We start from the raw sequence: 20,687 nt of genomic DNA, 5'->3' as shown, positions 1-20,687 counted from the left end.
TCACAATGCTTGACATAATGATTTGAAAACTAATAGAAACACCCAGGGACCTGTGATTGCCTGTCCTGCTGCCCTCTCGTCTTCCTTTACAAGCATATAAAGGAAGTGAGGTGCACAAAACACATGTATTTGTAATTACATTTGCAAAAAAAAAAAAAAATCCTCCAACAGCTGTGGACACAGCAAAGATTAGTATCTGGTAGTGGCTTGGAATAATGAAGAAGGAGATTGCCAGGGTTCAGCTACAGAGCTGATGAAAGATAGGATGAAAACCCTGCTCTTCAAAATCCTTAATCTGTATTACTTTTACACGTGAAATTAAAACACACATATTGTAAGAATTTAAAATAGGCAACATGATGAACTAATGGTTTTCAATCATGCAGTGTAATAAGCCCTGTGTTTTCGTAGTAATAATCAATTGGAAACATGGACCGATGTCTACATAAAATATTTTAAGGTCTTAATTAAATTCTTCTAAAACATCTTATAAAGTACTTGAAATTCAGCTACATCCAGTAGTTTCCAGGTAGTACTGTTCATTTTTTAATCTCGTGTTTATACCAATTATAAAAGCCTAGAATCTTTGATGATGGTTTACATAATCAATTGTTATATGAAAGTGATCATTAAAAAAGCAGTATTTTAAAATAGCTTTTCATAAATATGTTCAATATAATGATTAAGAATAGAACCAATCTTTTCGACTCATGTATCCTCCACAACAGATATACCTATTTATGCATGTATAAAAGTTTAAGGGGATAATAACTCAGAACTGTCTTCTGAAATTTATGTACTATGATTCAATGAATAAGCATACAAAAACTAGAATGATTTAAATTGTAAAAAAAAATGCACCTACTTCCAGACTTTGCAATTTTTATAATAAACTTTGCTGCTCTTTTTAAACTTTTAAAAGCTAATGTGCTCAGAAATAAGAATTCATTTATTAAGGAAATTAATTGCCTATCATAAATTATGCTTTTTAATGAAGCATCACTGTGTTTTATAGTTAAAATGTCTCAATTAACCAATATTTGATATTTGATGTTTTAATAGGATGAAATGACCATTCAATTTTTAATATATTTCTTTTACTAAAAAAAAAAAAATCTCCCTAGAACATGACACATTTTTATCATCCTCTTAATGCTTTGCAAGAAATTACTCATTCTAAATGGGAATATAATAACATAACAGAATATCCATTCTTTTTTTAAGAATCTATGATAAAACCATGCTACAATACGCTCACTTTTTGCATACACGTTCACAGAAAATTAACTAATAATATGTGAAGGCCTCATTTTTATATGTTATTATTTCTGTCTCAAGTTGCTTTGAATATTACTAACATGGGAAAAGCTTACAAGGAACTTCAATCAGGCCACAGACCCTGCAGACTTTTCTGTGTAGACAAACCACTTAAATGACTGAGTACCCCACGATAATCAATTCACTTGTCATCTGGCATAAATGTAAAAGCGTCCTTCCAAACTTTTCAGGCTTCCTTGTTTTGTATCAAATTATTAACCTCTGGATTTTAGGAGTTGGAGCTATTCATGCCCAAAATTTATATTGAGACTAAAATTCTACATAAATATTCGATATAGGAAAGGAAGCAATGAACTTTTTCAAGGAAATGAAATGATGGCCAAGCCAGTCCAATGCTACTTGATAAAACTATTGTGTAACAGATTCTGGGATCACAGATTTAGGGGAGAATGCATAATCCTTCATCAAAGAGTGGCAGCTTATCCACAAAGCTTCCTATTCCTGATGGGATATTCTTTTAAAAGTAATAACGAGGACTTAAAAACTATGTAACACTCTTCTACCAAAATTAGCCATTTATACCAACGCTTCTTAATCCTAAAGGAACCAGAACCTCACCCAGAAAGCCTTACGATGCTTTCCTTTGGGGGAAAAAAAAATACATAATGTGTACTAATAATTTACATCTATTCCTAAATCAAATGCTACTGTTCCAGACTTAAATTAAGTGATAATACTGGAAGGTACATTAAAAAAAAAAGAAAGAAAGAAAAAGAAAAGGTAAAAACAAAATAACAAAAAAAAAAATTAGAGTCCCTAGAAGGCTTACATTAATAACGATTTCCAAGACTGAGAACTCCCAATACTTTGCTTTCTTGAACATTTAAGATTTTTAACGTGCATTATAGGCTTTTCAAAGCTCAAGTGGTAATTATACAACCAATTCATATACCTTATGTCACATTTAAATGAAATACATGATACATTAATGATTTGTGTTAAGTAATTCAGAATTACCCTGTGCTGATGGCTTAATATGAAACTTGCCAAACTTGATATGTTAAAATTCCTATCTGAAGTACAATACAGTTTTAAAAGCTACTGTCATCAGATGATGTGAGCCGAATCAACTGATGGCATCTCTTAAAACAAGCACTAGGTCGTCTCCTTCAGATCTCTCCTTTGTCAAAATCTCAGAAAACACCTGCACAGTGGAGATGAAGGATGTTATTGGAAAGAGCATATTTTATACAAAACTTGAGGTAGAGGAGATTAGACTTCTGCCATGGCTATGAGGGCTGACCCAACTTGCTATAAACATGGTACTTCAATGAAATGCAAGATAATATGAATTTTATTGAGAATACTTTAAACCAGAAAACGAATAAATGATGCATCTTAAAATATAGCTATCATTTGACAAATGCATTCATGCTGTGTGAGTTAAGCAAAATAATATTAGTATCTCATTCATCTTACAGTTTTGTAATAAATAAAATTTTGGTTATCTGTGTGGATAATGCATACATATGTATTAATAACTAGTCTCCCAGTATCTGGAGTATATAAAATGGGATAGTTATTACAGCATTTTATGGTTTCTAAGAGCACTAGACCTAATCATCGTAATTCCTATTAGGTTCTTTAAAAACTTATATTGGAGTCGGTTTATGTTTTGATTACTAATCTATTTAGATTTCTTAATTATGGATGATAGAGCATAATATCCATTTAAACAAAGAATGTGAAGTTCTGATTAGTGGAACCACGTAAAAAAAAAAAGCCGTTAAGTGTAAATAATTTAAATTATTGACGTCTAATTATTTACATTATCGGTAAACCAATATTTGAATTTGAAAATATAAAATACAGACTTCTGTGGAACACTGCATTTTTAACTACAATGTATTGTGCTTCAAATCCTGTATGAGTCATCTAAAAAATAAGCTTAATTTTTAAATTCTATCCTTTGCAATGATTTATTTTCCTTTAAAGGTGAAACACTATACATATACTATACCACCTAACACCATACAAATGAAAACATAATATTAAAAATCCTATCACAATCAAAACACAAGATAGAAAACACTTAAGAAGTTTTCTTTTCTGCCACACATATAATTTTAAAATCAGTAACAAAGAAAAAAACCTTATTGGAAAATCAACTTAACAACTGAGGGCTGTTTATTGTTTATAAAATTTTTTGAAATACCACGTTCTCATTCAGAGACTGTATCCTCTAGGGCAAAAGTAACCAGTAAGGGAGAATTGTGTTTCATTTAATTTTTCAATCACAGGAAACGTAGAATAGGCTGTTTCTATTTGGCAAGAAAAAGTTATAAGGGAGCATAAAAATTACTCTGAAAGTGAGGATTTAATTCTGGTTTGACAGGCACACATTACCTACAAGGAAGAGCTTTAACTTTTGTTTAATTGAAATTTACTTTTAAGTGGTTGAATATGCTCACGGCCTCATTAAAAAAAAGAGTGGTGGAAAATTAAGATCGAAATATCAACTTAGAAATATATTACAGACAGAAAACGTCTGTTCTGTTTTAATTCGAGTGATAATACCCTAGCAAAAGTTGCTTTCAACCTTCACCCCTTTCTGAACCCAAATTCACGGACAGCTTTGTAAAGTAACAAACATCTTTTTTTTTTGCTGGAAGGTATCATTATTCTCAGGAACTTTCTAATTCTCTAGAAATGTTTCTTAAAGAGAACATGAAGAAGATTAATATTTCAGTTAATTTGATTGTGTCAGGTTATTCTCCAACTATTATTGATGCTATCATAAAATTCAACAATACTTCTGTAAGAAGAATGCCTTATTTTTGTGACAATCCTGAGACAAAATATGGTTATTACTAACGCTCTTATTCCTGTTTTATATTATAGTGAATCACTCTTGTATATTTATTTAAATTCCTAGATTAGTTATTATTTGCAGTATTTTTGCCTACTGTTATTATTCTCATCTTATCATGACATACAGTTTAAGTGAGAAAGTTTACATTTTAAATAGTCATTTCATTTTTGCTTATAGGTATAGAAAAACGTAAAACACTGTTCAAGATGTGCTTTTGTTGTTCTTCAGAGGAAAAAAAAAGTCGGATTTGTTCTTCAAAAACTATAGGTCTGACAGCTTTCTTTAGCTGGAAGTTATTACAAATTCTGAAAGAAATAAAATTTACAGCTGTCTTCTGGCTTTCATAATTATTTTAAATGACAAGCCCTGTGCCAGCTTTTTTTTTTAAAGAGCTATTTAAAAAGGACCAGTCCCTTGCCAAGTTTTCCCACCTACATGTTGACAAATTTCAAAATCTCTGATAAAGGTATTAGCACAGATGTCACATTTTAAAGGAGCCCTTGGTAGACAGAATAAACAAGTATCCTTTTCAATAGGATAACTTTTATATTACCCAAATATACATATCCCAATATTACCGTATTTGTAAGTGCTGCATGCAAACCCACTAAAATACTTTATGCATTTCTCATAAATTAAATTAATTTCAGTCCTGTCTTATCACTCTCTGCATAACATACCTTCCAAGGTGCAGTCCAAGCATATTAGCTGCCCTAAGGTACCACTGTAGCACAGAAGCCAAATGCCGGACACAACAGGGATGCTACAACTTCCTGGGGGAAGAAAGACCTCTCTTTGGAAACGCCCCTGTTAGCAGAAAGACACCTCACTTCCTCGCAATGATAGTGGCTCCACAATTCTAATCGTGCACTATTCGTTGAGCTTAACTGAACTCAAGATGAAAGAATCCACTCTCATAAAAGAATATCTCTTTTTTTTTGTTTTTCTGGATAAAGCAGGGACCACAAATTCACGTCACCCTACTATTCAGACTGAAGGCAGCTAGTCACTACTGAACTGTTATTTCTTTCTAAATTGTGGCAATCTGAAGAGGAATTATCACAAGATTCTGTAAGTGTAACTAATAAGAGAAGAGATGACAGAATGACTAAAATATATTGATTATGAGCTTCATCTTCGGAGAGAAGTGAGCTTGTAAAGTACCTCCTAAATGACCATTTTAAATAATCAGAGTGTTTGTTTTTAAGTCTCTATATAAATTTGAGAATTATAAAATTGTAATTTGGTGTTCAGTCCCATATAAACAAATAGAGTTGTTAATAGATTTTCTTTCCTCTGACAATATGAAGACCCATATACAATATTTGGAATTTCTTCGATTAATTTTTAAACAATAGTGATGTTCACATTCTTGGATCTAAAACTCAAACACTGAAAAGTGAAGTTAATTTTCCCTTGTACTTACCCCATCGACTTGCAATGACCAAATCTGCCCTTTATAGATCGTTTTTTCTGTCAAACACACTGCTACACACAGAAAATGCTCAAAGGACCGTCACTCTTTATAAAAGATACGCATATTCTCTCCTCTTCCTCTTCTTCACTTCTCCCGCCCCCCCCTTCTTTCTCTCCATATCTCCTTTTGGTTTTAAGGCAGAGACCCACTACACCCAGTTATAAAATAGCTGCTTATTATTAAGTAATATGACCCCGCCCCAGGGCAAACCAAGTCACATCATCCCCACTCCTCCCCAGCTTCTGGAATTGAAGTAAAAAGTATTCTCCAATTCTGGAAAATACTTTATCAACAAACAGCATCTCACAATTACTTTCACGTAATTGAACATGAAACTACAGGTGTGAATATATGCACTTGTTTTTCCCAAGACACTTCATTTTCAAAAGGGACAATCTCTTTTCTGTATGTTCCAGGGTAAGCCAGAGATGACGACAGATGTGGGGGAAATGATTTTTAAAACTGCCATATCTCTAGAAGGGATCATCAACTCCTTACATTACAGGAAAGAATATAACCGTAGTTTGGTAATGTGATACACTTATACTCCACGTACGCTCCTGAAACATTCAAGCCATCTATTACCTCCTTCAAGTCTTGGAACTCAGTTAAGACTGCCACCTATCACAAACTTGTTTACAAAGTCAGTGCTACCCCAGTGCTAGCTTTTTTCTAAGCCTGCAAGAGTAGCAACAGGCCAGTAAAGTCTCCTTTTTATTATCACTTCATCATCATCATCACCGTGATTATATGATATGGTTTCAATCATACACTCATATAACTTGTGAGTACATTCTATGATATTGACATTAATTTGCTCGGTGACTCATTCAAAGTAGAAAGAAGAAGGTTTCAGTAGATGACCATCTTTTACAGGAATTCTACATAGCTGTTCTAACAAACTACGGTTACCTGAGTTATTTAATCAAAACCATAAAAAGAAATCACCATTGTTTCCAATGAAGGACTCCTTGTATAGTTTTGGCGTTTGAAATATCTATATATCTTAGAGCACGTTTCTGCATTTTGAAGGTTTATATTCCAATGGGTGGCTAAAATGATGCTTTGAAAATGGCATTTTAAGCACATTATTTTAGCATTTCAAACTCTTTTATGTGAATGTTTTTAACTGGAAAAACACTAATTCAATGTAAATAATCTACCATTACAGTGAAAAAAATTAAAATATAATAAACATATTTCTCACCAAAGTCTTTTTTTTTCCTGAAGGCAGAAAGCAATGCCACTGTGGGAACGTTATATTCCCTATAAAGCAGTCATGACGTCTTTATTTAAAAATCCTATAGACTATGGCTATATTAGAATACTCATCTATATTAATCTCACATTCTATGCTTTTAATATTTTATTTTATTGAGACTGCAAGCGTATATCGCAGTAAACAATGTAATATGGACCAAAGTCCAAGAGAATCTTAACGTGGCCTTTCAAAAGAGAAGAAAAAGCTGATGAGGTTAAGACCAGACACCAGTAAGATACAAATGAAAATATTACAGTAGGGACCATAATATCCAATGAGTTTCCAGGTTTCCAAAGAGGATAAAGAACTACCTCCACATGCATTATCTTTCGTGTCAGGGTAATACCTACCACCTTATGAAATAATGTTACAACACACGTGCAAGATGTACATCTAGAATTCTAAGAATTCCTCGAAAAACTCAACGAGAACACTGATACAAACCAAAAAGGAAATAACCTCGCTGTAAAATGTTTACCATTTGTAATTCCTAAAGACCACAAAGCCCTTTGATGAACAAGAAAATACACCTGAGGCATATTGTATCTAGGGGGGAGAAAAGGCTATCTTAGTCAAATACGTAATAATGAATTGTTTCCTCATGCTTTATATAATTCTTAGAGAAAGTTCAAGTCATGTCCCCAAAAGGATGTTTTAATTATAAGAAGCAATATTTTAAAACTCATACAAGCCATCACACTTATTTGGAAACAAATGACTTTTCAAGATGTAGAAGTATTACTATCAATCACCAACAAGTTAATTCTACATAATAAGGCAGGTTTGGATGCAAACTGACCCACCATGGAATGCTGTATCTGAAATTGATTACAACAGCACTCAAAATGAATGCAGCCCTCTAAACCACTTCTTTGCTCAGAAACATTAATCTCAATTAGAAGGAGAGCTTCATAATGGTAATGCTTGGTATAAAAAAGTATGAAATAAATCAGTTTTTATAAGACACAATAATTAATCAGTTTTGAAACTTATAATTTTTTTTTTAGCACAAAATGTCCATCAGGATTCTTAAAACAGCTGCTATCTCTAAAATAAGGGTTTTGAATGTGGTCTGAAAGCAGCTTACATGACATAATTTTAAAGACTTAGTTATTAAAACTTTTAAGTGGCATTCCATTATTATGCTATCTTTTCAGTACACTTCTTAATTTTGAATGGGTGTTAAACTCTTCTCCAGACTACCATTCCACTTTATAACACAAATATGAACACTGGCTTTAGCTGAAAATTCAAAGGGATGTCTAATTGGGTGTGGATCAAAGTTTGATAGCAAATTACTGTATCCTTTGCTGATATTTTCAATCGAAGTAAAGGAAGTGTGTTCTGAAAGTCAAAATAGACATTTGACTATCAAATAAAACACTGCATAGATAAGCACTGTGTCACTGAACGTGCCTAACAGGTTTCCACAGCACATCTTAAGGAAAAGGGCAGACAATTCATTAAAACTGCTGAAAACACTGATTCACGCAAGCATAATACCTTGATGACATTCCTCAGCCGCCCAGAAATAAAAAAAAAAAAAAACAAAAAAAAACTTAAGGGATAAATAAAGCTTAATAGAAAGAAGGTAATGTATTTACCACAAGGATCAATACTGATAAACAAATAAAGCTGTCTTTACGGTGCTTTTATATTAAACTATGGCTATCTTCAGGACTCACTTCCCAGTACGATTGTAGGCAGGGCAGACTTGAGCATTTCCAAACATGCTTTCACAGCTGTTCCAAAAACATCGTTCTTTGTACATCACGCTCAAAGTTGATCAAGTATTTCTGATAGGTCATCCTATTCCCAACGATAGCCATACGCTTTTGCCTGGTTTCTTAGTTGCTTGACTCTTTACAAAGAAAATAATTTTAACTCTTGGCTTTCAGAAGCAAAGTAGCCTGAACTTGCTAACTGGATTATTATTGTTCAGTTAGGTTTTCTTTCCGAATACATTTAAAACTTTTCGCTCTATTTAGGTGCTTTCTTCTATTCACAGATAAGCATCCTTATCTTCTTTGTCTTCCCCCTAATAAAGCAGGTTCTCTTTTTCTATCCAAAAGACTCATGACACGCCTACAAGATCACAGGAAGAAAAGCCTCTATAATTTACCTAAAACATTTCTTTCTAGAAAATAAACCCAGCCATGCAAAGTGGTTCAATTTGGGGGGGGGGGGGGAACAGTCAGAATTCTACTATAATTTTATTTGCTTTATTTTACGTAATTAAGAATCTTCATTAGGGTTGATATTTCCTGTCTATGAGTTGCTGACATTAATGCTATTGGCACAGGATACTAATAAATTCTTCAAATATATGAACCCTGGGATTGTGATTAGTATATATAAATACATTTGATAAAAATTGGGTAGTATATGTAAAAATATACCTGTCTTACTTAAAGGAATTACTTTCCCTCATAATAGATATTCTTTTTTAAATTGTCTACAAGAAAATATATGTACCACGAGCAAAAAGCAGTACCTTTGAGTAAAGAGGAATAGTCAAATTCAAATAAGAAAACAGGCAAATTGTTAGGGAAAATGCAACAGGATGAGAGGTACAGTAGAATCCTAAAATACAAAATAACTAAACTCATTATAAACTCCTATCTTTGAAGAATTTAGGAGTAATTTGTGAATGCCATGACATTTTAAAGTGAGATTAGCAAGTCTTATTACTGAACTAACCTCTCACTCTTGGAGCAAGAATTAAATATTTGCTCTGCATTTAGAATCACAAATCGAAAGTTTCACGGCTCTTTCCAGAATTTCCAGTGTTAAGAAACAAAAGCTAGAAGTTTTAGATAATGAAGAACGTATTCAGGAGTACACAGAGTAAGGTTGTGGGTGTATTTGTAAATTTTTTGTTTCAACTGAAATATTAAAATCTAGAATGAATTCTAATTATGCAGTTGCTCTTAATTCTAAACTCTGTTCCTGATATACTAGACAGACCACAGATACTTTTCCAGGTAGGCAACTGGGTGAAGGGTACACAGCGTATTTTAAACAAATTCACTAAAGGAATCAAAGCCCAAGTTGTGTTCTGTTGCAATACTACCTTTCGGGGGTACTCTTCCAAGCTTTCCAAAGATGCCAGTCCTACCTTGTTTTTTGTTTTCCTTTTGACAACAGAAAGGAAAGGTAATGCGTGAACGTATTTCTATTTCTACTGAGAAGACCACCCAGTGGATTCTGCCAGAGCCTACAAATGTTTGACAAATACATTGTCAGAAGATAAGAAGTAAGAGCACGATGAAGGGACAGTGCCGTTCTCCGGAATCCCAGCTGTCTGGGGCCCTGGAAAAAGTGCCTGGACAGCTCTCACCCTTCCACCTCCACTGCACTTACCCAAAAGTACCCGGAAACTTTTCTCTAGCTTTAAATTATAAGGACTACAGAAAACAAATGTACCTGCTGTACGATGAGGTAGAATCACCTGTGACCCTTTCTCCTCAATAAGCATTAGTAGCAGGTTACCGTCACAACTATTTTAAAGGTGAGGCAGTAAGAATGGAACCCAAAGTGCATTAATAAGGTGTTCGGCAGAGATCAGACGCAACCCACCTCAATCTAAAATATCTGACGCTCCTTCTAACTGGTTGCAAAACACGATACAGCCTGCGATCGAGTTGCACATCCGTAAGCCTGCAATCTCTTAAATGCCCAGTTCAGGCTATTTGTTTGTTTCCAGCCCCATCCAGAGTTTCCGGATGAAGTTTCAGTCGAGAGCTAGCACTCCCCACGCCACCCCAGCCCCTCGTTTCCGTCCTTCTTTCCTTCCCAACTTGGCTCCCCGGTAGTTGAAGAAGCCTCCTTTCCACTTCCCCGGAAACTGGTGACATTTCAGGGCTTCCCGCTCGCTGGAGGCCCCCCCAAGGATCTTCTCAGATACCTTCTCAGAGGACGCGCCACAGAACTGGGGATCACCCCGGCCAGAGCAAGACTCCCTGCCCCCCACGGAGCGCCCAGCCTCTGGGCTGCCTTTCTCGGGGAGCCCGCGAGCCCGGGGCTCCCCGGACCCGGAGCGCCGTGCCCAGCTCCTCCGGCGACACGCACCGGCGAAGTTCCCACCTGAGCAGGCAGCCGGAGGTGTCAGACGCGAGGGAGGGGCGGGGACGGGGAGCCCGGGCGCGGGGAGGCCAGACCCGGGGGCGACCGCGCGCGGAGGAGATGCTCCCGGGCCACCCGGGCTGGCCAACCTGCTGCCGCCTCCCAGAGCCGCGCGGGGAAACGCGCCGCGCTCCGCGCCGGCTGCCGCCCGCCCGTCCGCCCGCCCGCTCCCGGCGCCGAGGCCCGGGCACTAGGACCCCAGAAAGGAAGGAGGGCGCGCCGGCGGCGGCGCCGCACTTACCGCGCTCGGCTCGCCCGCGCCGCCGGCTAGCTACCCGGCCGCAGCCGCCGCGTCCACCCGAGCAGCGCGCACACACAGCACTTGGCCAAATTCAAAGGAGCCGGGCGCGGGGGAGGGGGCCCCGCCGAGGGAGCGGAGCGTGGGAGCTGGGGGAGGGGGGCCGGGAGGGGGAGAGGACAGCAAGTGTTACAACTTCCTTCCCTGCCCACCGCCCGGCCGCGGCGGGCGAGGGACGCGGCGAGGGGAGGGCAGCGCGCGCCGGAGCGCCAATGAGTTCACTTTCTTTTCCTCCCCCGCGCTCTCCCCCTCTCCCTTCCCGCCGGCCCCCTGGAAGCCTCCGGCTCGGCCGGAGAGGCCGGGCCGGAGTTTTCGGTTTTCGGCGGGGGGAGCCGGAGGACGGCTGGCGGCGAGGGAGGAGGAAGAGGGAGCGGGAAAGGTGAGGAGGCGAGCGGGGCGCGGTGCCAGGGAGCGGCATCCAGGACCTTAATTGTGCGACGGGGGGACGCGCCGGGCCGAGTGTGCCCGAGACCGGGCGCGTACACGTGTCCGTGTGTGTGCGTGTGTGTGTGTGTGTGTATGTGTGTGTGCGCGCGCGGGTGTGTGTGCCGGAGGAGGCGAGCCTACCATGCGCTTCCCCCGGTGCAGATCGCGGGAGAGCCCAATCACGGGGCGAGCTGGACCGGGCTGTGATCATTTATAATCCTGGACTCCTCCGCTCCGCCACTTGTCAAGATGACAGGTACTTTATTTCTTCTTCTTCTTAATTCAAAAAAAAAAAAAAAAAAGAGAGATTCCCCGTTTACTGCCTTTTTCTGTCAAATGGGGTTTGCCGGACTGAACCACGTTCGCCGCCCCTCCCTTCTCCCCTCCTCCAGGCCGCGTCGGGTACGGGAAAGCTCCGAGGCTCCCATGCTGTGACCAATCAGTGCCTCTACTACTCTTGCCGTGATTTAGGGGTCATCCATGAATAACACTTCACGCTGATGAATGGCTCTTGCAGGCTTTCGGCTCTGATGAGGGGTCTGCCCGCCGCTGATTGCAAACACTAATGAACTCCCAGCGCCATTTGAAATTCACACGCACCTACAAAGTGCGGGGGTACGTGCGTGCGGGGGTGGGGGGGCGGAGGGGTCTGTCCTTTTCTTCTCCCGGCCACGCGCGCGCGCGCGCGCGGGGAGCGGGGTCGGGGAGGGGGGAAGGGGCGGGTAATTGCTTTGGACCGAAGTGGAAACACTTCTGTGTGTAATCAAACCTCTAACCTTCTTAGAAAACTACTTTTCTTGATCTTTCATAGGGTGGGCATTTCAGGTCAGCTGAGTCAGCCGAGGAGGTAGGAGTGCAAGACACTGCCGGGAAGATGGATTCCGAGGCAGAAGGGTGTAATTAAGGATTTCCACTCCCGGTAGGCGGCCCGTCCTTTACAACAGGATCTGAAAATGACCTGCGCCTTTCCCTCCAGAGTGTCCTCTCGTCCCAGACTGAAAAGGGCAAATGACCTTCGCACGCGGGAAGGGGTTATACACGAGCGCCAACTCGGCACCGGCGGCGGAGAACAAGTGTCCGCCCTGTGGTTCAAGCACGAAGACCGCCCCAACAAGCGCGCGCTGGCCGGTGGGGACGGATTCTGGAGTCCTCCCAAGGCTCCACGCCCCGCATTCTCCGACGCCGCCCCCCTCCCCAGTTTTCCCCTGCTTCCACTCTGTGTGATGTGGGAGGAAAATAAAAGTTTACTGCTCCCCAAGAGACAAGGTCACTTTGTACTCCCTTAAGCTCCCTGCAACACCCTCGCTCCCGGCTCCCCAGCCCCAGTCTCCCGGGCGTAAAGGAAGCCCACCCAGGCGGACCTAAGTTCCGGCTGTTCCGGAGTTTCGAAACACCCAATCCTCGACTTTCGAAGAGCTGCTTTCTGGCTCTCCGTCCTTCTGGAACCTGTTCCGCAGCCGGGCTGGGGCGCGCGCGCTCGGGGAGGATGAGCGCGCCTGGCTCCTCTGGGGGCATCCTACCCCTCCTCCAGGGTGTAGCTGAGAATTAGTGTCCCAGGCCTCAATGGGCCGCTGGCAAACCTGACCCAGGAAGCCTGGCAGAGGAACCTAGCGAGCTCCGAGCCTTCTCATTCCATCTTCCACTTTCAACTTCAGAGCAGAGGATTGCAACGACCTGCACCTAACCAGACTCGCGCTTGAAGGAAATAGCACGTACATTTGTAACCACGTGCAGACCAAGAAACAGAGTAAGCACTATGAAAACAAGAGTAATGCCCCCCCCCCCCGCCCCCAAGGAAAGCCTGAGGCTCCATGATAGAGTTTCTCCAAAGTTTTGGGTAGAACTGACAAGGAGAATCCCTGAACTTGAATTAGTGTGCCCAGTGCTTCTGAGTTCCCGAAGTTGCTAAATGACCAAACGCACCTAAAAGTAACGTAATGCGTGATCAGCATGGCCCCACTCCCGGGGCGCACAAGCACATCCGCGCGGCAGGGATTTAGAGTCACCCTAGAGTGGATCAGTCTCTTTCCTGCCTTGTGTGTTTCACACTTGGAAAAAAAACAAGGCGGGCGGGTGGGGGGATGGGAATGAATGATTATTACCCTCTCATTGTAGCCATTCTCCTTTTCTTAAGAAAACTTTCGAATTGTGAAGATCTGCCCCAGATAACTACTTAAAGTTTGCATCCCTGATGTGACAGTAAGGAGACGGGTAGGCTGTTTCATAAATCACATTTGTGGCCCAGTTCCCACAAAAACATTTTAAGTGTTCGAAACTTTCCAAAGTGTCCATGTAACACTCCCCCTAGCTCTTTTGTACTTTACTATCCAGGAATACACACACACACACACACACACGCACACGCACACACACACACAGGGAAGTAAGACACCTCAGAAAGAGGCCAGAACAAAACTAAATTGCTGGTAGGAGGTGAGGTCGGGGAGCGGCGTGTTCCTTCTTTTCAGCTCTTTTCTCTTTTCAGCCCTTATTATAGCTAAAGCTGGTAATGAGCATAGGAAACAATAGAACTCACAAAATTTAGAAATGGTAATAAATCTTGAAGCTTGTCTCTAGCCCAGCTCCCTGTTACATGATATTCAAAGTTTTTCAGTATGTGACGCCGAGCATTCCCACTAATTGCCCACGATACAGACAAAATACTCCAGAATTCATTCACACAGCCCCGTACACTCTATGCTAAGCATCACTGGTGGACAAAACGCGCAGGCTTCCTCCGCGACCGTTGCGTGTGTGAGACGAAGCCCGGAATCCAGGCAGTTGATGTGTGTTAAGTTTGAGGCTTCGCGGGCTTTTCTGCCCCCCTCACTAACAAAGAAGTTCCATCATCGGAGGTCGTTAGGAAAAGCTGATGTTGCACACTGCCCAACTATACCGCTCGCTTTCTCCTCCAAATGCATCCTTGGAAAGCGGAGAGGCAGCTTGCTACGTGACCATCAGGCTTTTTGCCTCCCTGAGCTGCTGTCATGGGAGGGCGGGGGTGGTGGGTAGATCACGCAGTGCCCTCGGCTGCAATAAAAAAACCCCGAGCGGGAGAAGAAATGCAAGACGTGGCTGTCTGTTTTGCAAGCCTCTGGCCGCTCACAGCAAACTCTGCCGGGCACGGCTGGTGACTTTGCCGCCTTAACGCGGCCGGTCCTGTACGGGATGATGGGGCCCGAGCCGCCGGCATCGCCCTCCCGTGGGGTCCCCTTGTCACAAGGATACGCAGCTCACCGAAAGAAAAACAAAAAACAAAAAAAAAAAGGTTGCGAAGCTCCCTTTGCAGCCCCCACCCCCCACCCCTGGAAAAGCCTGCCTGCGGCCCTTGTATACCTCTCCAGTATGCTGGCCAGGAAGAGAAAGGGCCCACCCCCTTTGGATCCGCTGCGCCACAACTCCCCACCTCAGTTGAGGGTCACCCACTTGAAGGCGGTACTTATCCATTTTATCAGCGTCACGTGGGCCTTCCCTGGAGCCTGATGTTTTGGGGGGCTGGGGGCCGTCAGTTTTTTCCCTCCGGTTCCTAAGGGTCCAGCCTGGAGCTGCAGAGGCTGGGTGGCAGCTGTCCCCCGCCCTCCCGTGGGGCCACTTCCTCTTCTGACATGCGGGGCTTTCAGGCGTGCAGAGTGGGGGAGCACCGGGTCAGGCAGGTGCGAGGTTCTCCGAGGAGCCTCTTGGGCAACCGCTCACTTCATAGCCACTCTTGGCAATTACTACATCTGCTCCAGCGAACTGAGGCTAGATGGCCTGACCGTGGGCTCAAATCGGACTGGACTTCTCCCACCCCAGGGGCTCAAGGCACTGATAAGGAAGGGAGGCAAGGGCTGAGGGAGCCATAGTTTAGACACTTAGATTTTCCTGCTGACCCTTTGAAAAGATCAGGAAAGCCAGTAATCTGTATACATCCAAAGGACGTTGTGCCTCAGCTGAGAACAATGCGTGATGAGCTTAAAACCCAGGCTGAAAGCTGGCTGTCAGGAGAAAAGCAGGAGTCCTGGGCACTGGGAGCAGGGTGGTTAAACAAATCACTTTGCACGACGAAAACAATGAATCTGGGACAATTTACAGCACTAGAACTTAACGTGTACGCAGAAGTCTCTCAAGTAGCTCCAGAGTTATTATCAGGTGTTTGTTGTTTCTTCCCCTGCGAAAACAAGTAACTTATTTCCCTGGGCCGTTCCACTGAGGGAAACCATAAAACACACATTCTGATTTGATCACTGATCGAGTCACTAAATTAAACGACTGTTGGTGGTAGAAAATACACTTTCAGTACCTGAATTGGAGCCAGATAGGCCTCTCCCGATGTGCATGTACCCAGGGAACTGGTGATGGGACAAACCGCCCTTTAAACGGGACCATCCTTTACCAGCACATTAGTGCGTGTCCCACTGCATGAACGCGGCCCATGCGTGGCTCCCACCTTTGGTGACGAGGCAGTTGTGGAGTCCGACCCAACTGCTGACATGGCCTTGATTCAGTCACATACAAAACCCCGTTCCTTGATGGATTCTGAACACAGAAGCATCTTTTCACGCATGGCACCTGTAATCTTGGCTTAATCCCACATACGTGTCTAAAACGTGCCACAGTATTCCACACTGCGAGATAAAACCTTTATAATTAATCGTTGCCATGGAGTGCCCTTTAAAATCTGTCATGTCTTCTATGAGCAGCTTTTTAGTAAGCAGTATGTATGCTATATTTAAGATATCCAGTATATGCCAAATATAGTGTATTTAAGGTGGGTACTAGCTGCTGGGAAGGCTTAGAAATTCATGACACAGGATAATTTTGTTAATAATCTGATGTCGTTTAAGTATTTTGGGATCCACTCTATAAGTTAACTTGTAAACCTAGATTAGAAACCTAGGCAACAAGTGACCATATTCAATATCAAATCCAGTAAACATCTCATTTCCCAGAAGTGTTCCACTCTCTCCTTCCTTGGCCAAGTCCTGAGTCTCGGATGTCCTGTACTCTCAGCCTCCGGGACCCCTACTTATGAAAGTACCTATAAGTGACACTTCCCTTCCTTGGAAGAGCCTCCACCATATTTTCTGCATATAATAAACAATGGCACTGTTTTATTATATGGGCCTTTTCCAATACCCCTTTAAAACCACAGGGTGGGTGAGGGGCACCTGGGTGGCTCAGTCAGTTAAGCATCTGACTTCCGCTCAGGTCATGAGCTCATGGGTTCGTGGGTTTGAGTCCCACATTGGGCTCTGTGCTGACAGTTCAGAGCCTGGAGCCTGCTTTGGAGTCTGTGTCTCTCTCTCCCTGCCCCTCCCTCTCTCTCTCTCTCTCTCTCTCTCTCTCTCTCTCTCTCTCTCTCAAAAATAAATAAACATTAAAAAAAATTAAAACCACAGGGTCCAGCATAAAGGGCTGCCATACAGAAGGTGCTTGATAAATCATCATTGAATGAATGAATGAGTGAATGTATGAATAACGTATTTTCATCATCTTCATTCTGACTTTTTAAAAGGATATGCCATAAATAAAATTGTCTTCAAAAATATACTTATTAAGTGTGCTTTTCTACTTTTCTGCCCATCCATTTTTTAATGGCACATAGTTAAACAATTCTAGTTATGATATCAAGCCACATCAATTCACTTCTGATCTTGGTTGACCTTTTTCAGACACACAGTTTGAAGTAAAAGCAAAAATAATGGGGAAAAGCGAACGGATCTTATTTTGTTTTCCTCTTTTTCAGTAACATGTAGCAGTTCCTTGAAATTTGGAAAAGTTGGTAGTAAGCACCTATTAAATGCAGACACTCTATTTTCTGTTACATGTGATGATGCCATGACACTCTTATTGTTCAAGAAATTTCCTTTGGACTTTTAATGGTAAGAAACATAGAGCCCGAGATGACTGTTTTTCATTTCTTCAAGACAAGGGTTCAGCTGGTATTGGGGAAACAATCTCTGTTTGTTCCTGTCTGCTCAGGAGGACTGTTTCTAATTGATCTGGCATGGAATTTAGTGGGAGATGTGTATGTAGCAACCGAAGTGCAGGGTCTGTATGCTTTGTAAAGGGATAACCATATGGGCCTTATTTGAAACATTTGAGGATTTTCGACATTAACCTGGGTTAAATTGAGCTATAAATTCAACTCAAATGTATACATCCTGACAAATTCATCATCACTTTGGATACATCCAATCCCTGCTCCCCTCAGATTAATAAAGATGATGACCGCTTATCACAAATGCGGAGGTTCGATGTGATAAAGTAACATAATGTTGTACTTTGCACTGTTTAAATGCAAATTGCCCATATTAGGCAGACATTCCTACTGTTATCACTTCCAGTAGAATGGAAATGCTTAAAAATGATCTCTGGGTGAAGAAAAAGATATACGGTCAAACCTATTTCCTCTTACACTATTTTCAAGTACACTTCGCTATCACCATGAAGATTTAATTAAGCAAGCGCTGCTGTGCTAAAAAGCAAAGCGGCTGGAAGTTACCACTTACGGAAACATATTCAGGACTTCTACAAAATACTTTGTTTGCTATTCTTCATGCAGGCATCCGAACAGTCACTGGAGGTTAAAAACACAACAGAATTCTAGAGCTTCCCTCTCCTGTTTTTGAATACCAAATTTCGAGCTCACACTCTGTTACAGATAATAGTACTAAGTTCTGGATGCTGATGGTCCTTCCCTCGCAGCTTTAAATTGCCTTGAAAAAGATACAGTTTCTTTAATTAAAAAAGCTGCACAGAACTAATCCCTCTAGCTGAAAAAAGAAAAGTTTTAAGCAATCTCTTTCTGCTCTGAGAGAGAAAGGCAGACAATACCATAACAGATCAGAAACATAGGCTATAGCGTGCAGCCAGGAGCACAGCAGGGAACTGAATACTGCTCCGACTGTGTCATTTTTTAATCCCCCAACCCAGTTTTCCCCGTCTGACCTCATGCTGAGATGAAGTTATCACAGAAGACAGCTTTACTCTCACCAATGAATCCACCCCTGGATCTGTATTATCCTTAGCAGATCAAAACACCGCTTTCATCAAATAGCATTATCTGCATAGAACGCATGCAATTGCCCGATAATTTCACCCAAACTATGCTATTCATTTAAAGGACAAGAAGAGAAATGTAATTCATTCCTTTTGGGGGGTGGCAGGGGAGAGTGAGACCCGGGGAGCGGCAGGGGCTGGAGGAGCTCACTTACCCCCTTCACTCATGGGAACTTTTCTGTTTTTAACACAAAATCCCAAGAAGGGGTCCATTTAAAAGTCCCCGGATCCTGCGCTTTAAGATTAATTGTTGGAGCGATCTGGTGCAGTTTGAGTGACAAAAGTGTAAGTTGGGTAGAAAACTGACAGTGAGAAATGACAAAGCTTGCTGATGTCATTAGCAATGCTTCCCTGAACCCCAATAAAAACATCATATCCAGTAAAATTGGAGAAGCATAAGAATTAGCTGAACAATTGGATGAAGTTTAACACAATGTTGTGTGTGTGTGTGGTGGGGTGGGGGGGGGTGGGAGGGTTCTTTCTGGAAGATCTTTCTATGCGTCATGCAAAGTCCGGATCCTTACATTGGGAAGACAAAGACGTATTCTGCAGTTTTGAGTCGATATTTTGAAGAATAATATGTTGAGACTCTTAGGAGTAAAGACTAGCTTTTTTTTTGGTTTAGAAAATACTTAGCCTCCTTCAGATTCTCTTTCCTATTTTTACGTTTAAACAGTGCTCTCATTTGCATTGTAGACTGTATAAAATGTCATAATGGGCTTCTCTTTAATGGATCCTCACTCTTTATTGAATGACATCAGTTGTTTTGCTCAAGGTGTCATGATTGGTTAGAGCAATCATACAAAACCATTTATGTCAAGTAAATGGAATTGCTAAGAAGTATGAAAACTCTGCCGTGGGTGTGGGTGACCTATTAGGTGCACATTAATATCGTCGTAAGATGCATTACTCACCAAAATTTTAATGATTTAGCTTGAAAATGTAAATCATCTGCTCGGTCCTATCTGAATTTACTCTGTAAATTGACCCTGTAAGAAATCCAGCTTAATTCCCTACCTTCCATCACCCAGACAACATCCACACACAAAAATGTGTAAGACAAACAATCAGAACTGCTTGGAAAAAGAACGATATTAACATGCTTCCAATCGGGGGCTACGAATACTTCTGGGAGTCCATGAGACAGGTGAAGGGGCAAGAATTTTCCCTTGAAAGAAAGACACAGGCACGGCAAGAAATTAATCATGGCACTATTATTTGTCATCATTGGCATTTTAATTACATGTACGTATTCTCTAAAGCATTTAAGTATAATTAATAAATAGGTATTTTTTTTCCATACCGACTTCCTGAAACTATATCTCAATACCAAAGCGCTCCGAGGCTAAAAGTCTATGAGGATCTATGGTCTGCTCGGTAGTAAAGTTCAAATTCCTGTTTCCAAAATATAGCTTCATGACATACAAATTATCTGAAATGTAATGTGATTAAGCATTAAACTATGGCATTTCCTTGAATTTAATGACAGTACTATTTTCATGTCAAACTTGATTACAAGAACCAGCTTTCAGAGGGAACTGTTTAAAATCCCAAATCATTAACAGATCACTTAGGGTTCAGGCGAACAAAACTTCTTGTCTGTGAAATATCAACTAAACACATGTAAGCAGAGAGGTGAGTTTCACATTTTGCCTACACGAGCGTGCGTGTGTGTGTGTGTGTCTGTGTGTGTGTGTGTGACTGATTGTAGAAGTCATATTTCTGTCTGAAAATGCCAGGAAAGAAAAGCTGTCTCCATCATCGACGATGCGACTCTCAACACACACGTTGATGACGCAGTTCATGTTCAGACACTATTTTCTCAAAATAACAGGGTGTCTATCATGGACCACTTGAAATGGTCCCAGTTGAAATGGAGATAGTGGGACACACGAGTTCCTTAAGACGT

General features: G+C 41.4%; 1 protein-coding gene and 1 long non-coding RNA gene across 17 annotated transcripts in view; one reads left to right on the top strand and one right to left on the bottom strand.

Annotated features, from left to right (window-relative positions):
* TENM3 (teneurin transmembrane protein 3) overlaps positions 1 to 20,687 on the bottom strand; it is a 1,294,211-nt gene that overhangs the window by 612,901 nt on the left and 660,623 nt on the right. Inside the window, exon 1 of one of the 16 annotated variants that reach the window (XM_086703138.1) lies at positions 11,879 to 12,033. The exons of 14 other annotated variants lie outside the window; for them this stretch is intronic. The gene's annotated coding sequence lies outside the window, so the exon portion shown is untranslated. Of the gene's footprint in view, positions 1 to 11,254; positions 11,350 to 11,878; positions 12,034 to 20,687 lie in introns of those variants that run through there. One more of the 16 variants, XM_086703137.1, reaches the window with a different exon arrangement.
* LOC147581465 (uncharacterized) lies at positions 11,537 to 12,995 on the top strand. Its single transcript, XR_015249924.1, has 4 exons — positions 11,537 to 11,690; positions 11,900 to 11,993; positions 12,130 to 12,352; positions 12,549 to 12,995. It is a non-coding gene; the product is annotated as an uncharacterized LOC147581465 (long non-coding RNA).

Source organism: Puma concolor, chromosome B1 (assembly GCF_028749965.1).
Source record: "Puma concolor isolate L17-30 chromosome B1, mPumCon1.1.hap2, whole genome shotgun sequence".
Lineage (NCBI taxonomy): Eukaryota > Metazoa > Chordata > Mammalia > Carnivora > Felidae > Puma > Puma concolor.
The sequence above is the reverse complement of the archived record's forward strand: the minus strand, read 5'-3'. Positions and strand labels throughout refer to the sequence as shown.